Here is a 6,802-nt window from a genome sequence, read left to right as displayed (position 1 = left end):
CTTCTCTCTCCCTTCCCTTTACTTTTATCTTCTGCCCGCCCCTCTCTGCCTGCCTGAGAACCTGAGGCCCCCAAAGGGAAGGTGACTGCTCAGCTCCCCGATCTCAGAGAAGGGGGACAGCAGCAGGTGGCCACTAGGGACACAGAGGATCCAGAGAGTCAGAAGTCTGGAACAGACCAGGCGCCAAGAGACCCAGAGACAGGGAGTTGACAGGTGTCCCCCTCCCACCCAAGGTCTCAGAGCCTAAACCTCAAGGCAGGAGAGACCCATGTCCCTCCCTCGGGTCTACAGAGAGATGGACAAGTCTGCAGAGGCCATCGTCTGCAATCCTAACACTAATCATTCAGTAGTCATGGTTATTAATTACGGCCTTTAATAATTCATCATTAGCACTTCTACCACAATTGGAACAGTGTAGAAGGAGAATTAGTCTAGAGAGTAAGAAATTGTGGCATGTAAGTGAAGGGTTATTCTTATGCAAATTACCCAAAGTTATGTGGTGATGGATTAAGCAATCCATTGATTGATTGGTGATACCTGCCTGACACCCCTAGGTAACCGCCACCTACCTGGACCAGTGGCCTTTTGGGGCCCTTGGCTGTCTTACCCCATCCCCACCTGCCCCTACGGAGGATCCAGAAGCATCCTGAGCCCGGCATCTAAGGCACTACCTGGCCATTATCCATCCGTCCATTCTCATTGTCCCCTCCCCTGACCACACCTGTCACACCAGCCAGAAAGGGTGACCATGGTTCCCGCAGCTGCACCACACTTCCCACCTCCAGGCCTTTCTTTATGCCTCAAATGTCTCGTCGCCCCCTCATTCTCCTCCCCAACGCAGGCCGAGTTTGTCCTCTCTGAGTTTCCAGAGCTCTCCGTGCCTGCAAAATTAATCTTAGCCTTAATACCAGACATTATTGCCATTTTTAGCTGTCGTGTTTTCACCCTGCTATTCTCTCCAGGCCACGCGGAGCCGACTGAGGCCAGAGGCCTGGTGCAGCGATGCAGGACAGGACACAGGGTCCCGGCGTGGCTATTGGGAGACTACAAAGAGAACGTGAGGTGGAGAGGCAGTTCTAGATGACAGTGTGGAGCTGAGTGCGCCTCTGTGAACGGGAGTGAGCAAGCGTGAGAGGAAGAGCAGTGAAAACCAGTCCACGTGTGCAGCAGACAGCAGTTGAAGGCTCTAGGCCAGCACTTTCTGCAATAGAAAAAGTGTTCTCTATCTGTGCTGTCCAGCAACGGTAGCCATGAGCCACACGTGGCTATGGAGCACTTGACACGTAGATCATGCTAAGGAGGAACTCAGTTTTTAATTTTACTTTTGTAATGAATTTTAATAGCTACATGTGGCTCATGGCTACCGTATTGGGCAGGGCACCACAGCTCTAGGCAAAGGAGTGAATATGGCTCTTGCTACATACGTACAAATCTACACATGGGCACACGAGTGTGTGTGTGCGTGTGTGTGCACACACACTTGTGAGGGCGCATGAGGTGACACCGCACGTCAGGGCTGTGGTGGTGGCAGTGCCCGGCTGCGCAGCTCCGTGCCTGTACCACGTGGTGTGAGGCCAGACTGTGGTTTCAGTGTGTGTGCAGGACAGGAGAGCAGGGGGACAAAGGGGCCATTGTACCGCTTTCCCAACTCAAGCCCTCCTTTCCGCTGACATCACAGCTGCCCTAAATACAGCTGCCCAGACCCACTCCCCCAGACCCTGCTGCCCCCTGAAGGGTGCCCAGCGCTGCTCCAAGGGACTCACCTTTGTCTTCTCTGTAAGAAGATGAGCCACGTTTCTGTGGCTGATTTTTCAGTCAAATACAGATGGAAAATTCTAGAAATGGAGGAGGCTTCGTTTGGATTTTTCATTTTTGCTCCTTTCAGAATCCTGGGTCCCTTTTGCGACATGAGCCCATCTACCAGCAGGATTTTCTATGACCGAAATATGGCAAAATTTCCCTCCTTTTTTTTCCAGCTCCTTGGCCCTCAGCTTTCCTGGTGTCTGCAAGACTTTCCTGGATGGAGCTGGGCGAGGGGACGGGGGCAGTGGTGGAGGGGGGCCTCCTAGCTGGAGTGTGGGAGCCTCAGATCAGGAGCACACAGGGCTGTGTGAAACAGGAGTGAGCATGGGTCTGCTGTGAGAAAACGTGTGGCTGGTCTCAAAGCCAGGACCCCCGGGAGGAGGCTGCATGGGGGCAGTGAGTGTGGGAGGCTGTGTACGTGAGTGAGGTGGGTCTAACCCAGCTGTTCCTGTGTGGATGAGAATGTGTCTCACTCTCTGGGTGCCCACCCCCCATGAACATATGTGTCTGTGTCCAGAGGGGCCCTATCCATGAGTGGATGTGTTGGGGACAGACAGGGGTCTGTCTATGTGGGGACAGCTTCTCTACACACGTAGCAGCAGAAGAGATGCAATGTGAACTGAAAATGCTTTGGGATGTGGCACTGGGGATGTGAGCATGCAGAGGTCTGAGAGAGGGCATGGGGCGTCTGTTTGTGAGGTGAGGATGAATGGGGGCCGGTAGAGCCAGGAGCAGTGGGGGAAAATTTGGAGAGGCTGGGTGTGGTGGGAGACTACCGTCCTAAAGGCAGTGGGGCCTGAGTGCCGGTGAGTGGCTGCATCTCTGTGTCCCCTTCCTGATGTGTGCTCCAGAGGGTACCAAGTAGGACTGAGAGATGTCCACAGACCAGGAGGCAAGACCCTGGAAGGACGGCCCTTGCCTAGGAGGGTAATCCAAGCCTCATACACGGACACAGGAGTTTCAAGCTTTGCAGAGGATGCACATGGCAAGGCCCGGAGGGAGGTGAGTTTGGTGCAGAGGTGCTGAGAGCGTGGGGTTGTCTCTGCATAAGACAGGAGGAGGAAGAGGGGGATGGGGTGGCCCGGGGACCAAAGTACGTTTTAGAACAAGGAGGCCACAGATTCAAGTTCTAGGTGACTTCACTGTTGTGGGGCAAACCTCTCCTGCTCCTCAAGGCTTTGGAAAACTCTGATGAGTGCACAGAGGCCCGTGCAAGCAGACGTTCTGGAGAAAGCAAGGAAAGGGGCTGAGTTTTGGGCTTGGGTCAATCTGGAGTGGAGATTAAGGAAGAGCTGTGAAACAGGCACAGTAAAAATATAATGTGAGCCACATATGTACTTTTTCATTTTTTAGCAGCCCTATTAAAAACATTTTTAAAACGGATGAAGTTAATTTTAATAACATTTTATTTAACCTCATGTGTCCCCAAATATTGTCATTCCGTCATTACATTTGCAGCAGATCTTGTTTGGGACCAGCCATATTTCAAGTGCTCCATGGCAGTGGCCACACATGGCCCGCGGCTGCCGTACCAGACAGCGCAGCATCAGACAGCAGATCAGGGCCAAGCAGTGTGGATTCCAGCCTCCACCCTAACTCACAGGGAGAGCTTGAACTCTTCTCAGGGTGCAGAATGGAAACTGAGCCCATTTGATCTGGATCTGAGGGGGCAGGGAGACCCCACGACCCCTGGTTTGGTAGGGATCGTGCGAATGTTTGTATGTAATAATGGCTCCACTTGGGGAGCTAGCAAATGCCGGGCACTTGCCTGGTCCTCACAGATACTCACAACAGTCCAGAGCAGTTATGATAATGTCTATGAGTAAACTAACCGTCAGAGCTGAGATTCCAGCCCTGCTTGCTCTGACCCCAAACCCCAACAAATGCACCGAGTGAGCTCCCTGGGAAACGGGGTGTGTGTGTGTTTCAAGAATAAGGTAGGGGCCAGCCCAGTGGAGCAGCGGTTTAGTGCACACATTCCACTTCAGCAGCCTGGGGTTCACTGGTTCGGATCCCAGGTGCAGACATGGCACCGCTTGGCAAGCTATGCTGTGGCAGGCGTCCCACATGTAAAGTAGAGGAAGATGGGCACGGATGTTAGCTCAGGGCCAGCCTTCCTCAGCAAAAACAGGAGGATTGGCAGCAAATGTTAGCTCAGGGCTAATCTTCCTCAAAAAAAGAAAAAAGAGAATGAGGCAGAAGGGGGCACGTGGGGCTGAGGCCAGTTGTAGGGGGTGCTCTGAGTCCCCATGTCTAGCAGGGATCCCTCTTGTCCATTGAGACGTGGTGAGGAACTGTCCAGGGTCAGGCCATGCATGGGGGCTGTGTTTAGGATGAAGGTAGAGGCTGTGCACTGCGTCACAATGGGCAGTGCTGGCTGTGGGACTGGAGGAGACAGGGTTGGAGTGGGGCGTGAGGTCCAGTCTCAGAGTGGAAGGAGGTGGACGCTGGGGACGCTGTGTCTATTTGTCCTCGGCTGTTGGGGGTGGGGGGGTGGAGTGTGACTCCCGGGTGGACTCTTACCCCTCAATGAGTCAAGGGGGGCTGGGTGTGTCCGTGCCCTCCCCATATGCTGCCAGGGGTGGCTGAGCATGCTCGTGTGTGTGCCCAGGCACGGCTCAGTGTCCTTTGCAGTCACGCCATCCTCCCAGCTGCTTGTCTGGGCCACTTCCTTCCAGGCTGGCAGCCAGGCTCCCGTGCGCTCCTTGGAGCTGAGCTGGGAGGAAGGCGCTGCCAAGATCCCAGGGCAAAGCTGGGAAGCAGAGGGAAGCGAGGGCTTGGCCTTGAACTCTCCCATCCCTGGCTGGCATGGGAAGCGCACAGAGGCCCTGCCTGGCTGCAGGGGGGTGGAGCACAGAGGCAGGGAGAGGGCAGCCCCCTCCTCAAGGGACAGGGATCAAGGAAGAGCCACCCTAGACAGCAGGCTGGCTGCTACGAACCTCCATTCTGAGCAGATTCTGTGCAATGCTTCGTTTTCACCACACGAGGCACCCCCAGGGACAAGAGTAAATCCCAATGAGAAGTCAGAGATGCCCTTTGGTCAGAGAACCCAGGTGGTTGGGGGGTGAGCACCTGCGGAACCATTCAGTCAACACATCTCAACAGAGATGAGCCAGCACTGGGCCTCCACCTGCCTCCAAAGATGCTTATGGGGTTAACTAATTAATGGATATGGGATGCCCCACAGGGAGGTGGGACAGAAGATAATGGCAGAAGCTTGAGCAATAGCTTCTTCACCCCCTTTGCCCAGAGAGGAGGAGCAACCCCCTTAAGAGCTCTGAGCAACCCAGACCTGATGGCCTGCCTCTAAGTGTTCCTTTGGAACATCTTTCCTGAGCGCCTGCTCTGTGCAGGCACCACGCCCCTGGGAGCACACAGAATCCTGTCCTCCTGGAGCACATCGAGGGCAGAAGCCAGCCCTGAGCAGCACCCATGCAGAGCATCTTCTCAGGAAGAAGGAGTGCTGTGCAGGGTGTCTTGGAGGCCGGGGTGGAGGGGGCTGTCTGAGGAGGGGGGAGGCCTCCCTGAGGAGCTACTATTTGGATGGAGACCAAAAGGATGGTAGGGAGCGGGGGAGTTGTGTGGATTTGGGGGCTGGGGGTTCCCGGCAGATGGAACAGCAGAGGCAAAGGCCATGAAACAGGAGTGTGCTTAGAGGCAGCATGGCGGAGCAGGTGAGGGAGGGGAGAGCGGGGTGGTGAGGTCAGAGAGGTGGATGGGGCCCGCACGCCTGGCCGGGGGCTGGATTTTACCCTCATGTGAAAGGAAGGCATCAGAGGCTTGAGAGCGGGAAGACAAGACACCTGGATCTTTCCTTTAAAGACTGGGCCTGGCTGCTGCAGGCATGGGAACCACTGGAGGCGGTGGCCGGGGTCCAGAAGCGAGGCCCTGGGGCTGGACTGGGAAGGTCAGATGGAGCCTGGGAAGTGGCTGGATTCAGGACATGCAATGAAGGTGGGGATTCTGGGGAGTGAGACAAAGGGGAGGGGGGTCCAAGGACAATTTGGGGCCCTCAGGACCCCTTGCCTACACAGCTCTGAGCACCAGGAGGCGGTATGCAGAAACTCAGCCCTCCTCGGGGATCCTTGGCACAGGAGGCACTTGCACCCCCCACCCCTGAAACAGCCCCCAGGCTGGGCCCTTGTCTCCAGGTGGTGGACACTCCCTGTGGGCCCCAATCTACACCACCCACACCCCAGGGAGAAGGGAAGATTGGGAGTCAGCCCCAGGACGGAGAGTGGTTCCAGGACCTGGCGGGTGCAGCACAAAAGGATCTAGAGGCCCAGGGCTGTCGGCGTCTTGCCTTTGTTAGGATTCTCTTGGAGTTGCCACCTGGGTCAGGGGCCTGGGCCATTAGTCCTTGCTCCTCTGCTCCCTCTCCTTTGTCCAGGTCCCCTCTGGGCCTTGGTCTTTGGCCTGTCCCCTCGAGGAGTCAGATGTGAGACCAGGTGTGGCTCAGAATGGCAGTGGATGGGGGAGTGGCCTGTTTTGGTTGTAGCCACCTAGGAAACAGGAGCTGGGGCCGCTCCCTAGCCAGCTGAGGTGTCCAGGGCTCACATGGACACCAAGCCAAGCTGGTGACACTCAGTTCAATGTCCAGGCTGTGCAGTGTCCTCCAGACCTCAGCTCTGTCCCTGGAGGAATGCACTGGAAGGGGGTCATTGAGCCTGGGCACTCAGGGTCCTGCCCCCCACCCCCTCTCTCCGTATCTAGATGGGCTCATCTCCCTACACAACTACCCAATGGGTTCCCCCTCCAGGGGATCTGGATGGGTAAGAGCCTGGATCTCCTGCCTCCAGGACCCTTCAACCCTCCAGAAGGCAGTGTGCAGGTGGACACGCCACAGTGGGATCCATACTCTGTGACTTGCTAGCTCTGTGACCTTGGGTGAGTCACAGATTCTCCCTGGCCCTCAGTTTCCTTGTCTAGAAGATGGGAATAATGATCCAGTAAGCCCTCACTGTTGGCGTGATGTGAGGATTAAGACCAGGGCCACATA

Source organism: Equus przewalskii, chromosome 10 (genome assembly GCF_037783145.1).
Source record: "Equus przewalskii isolate Varuska chromosome 10, EquPr2, whole genome shotgun sequence".
NCBI classification, from domain to species: Eukaryota; Metazoa; Chordata; class Mammalia; order Perissodactyla; family Equidae; genus Equus; species Equus przewalskii.
The sequence above is the reverse complement of the archived record's forward strand: the minus strand, read 5'-3'. Positions refer to the sequence as shown.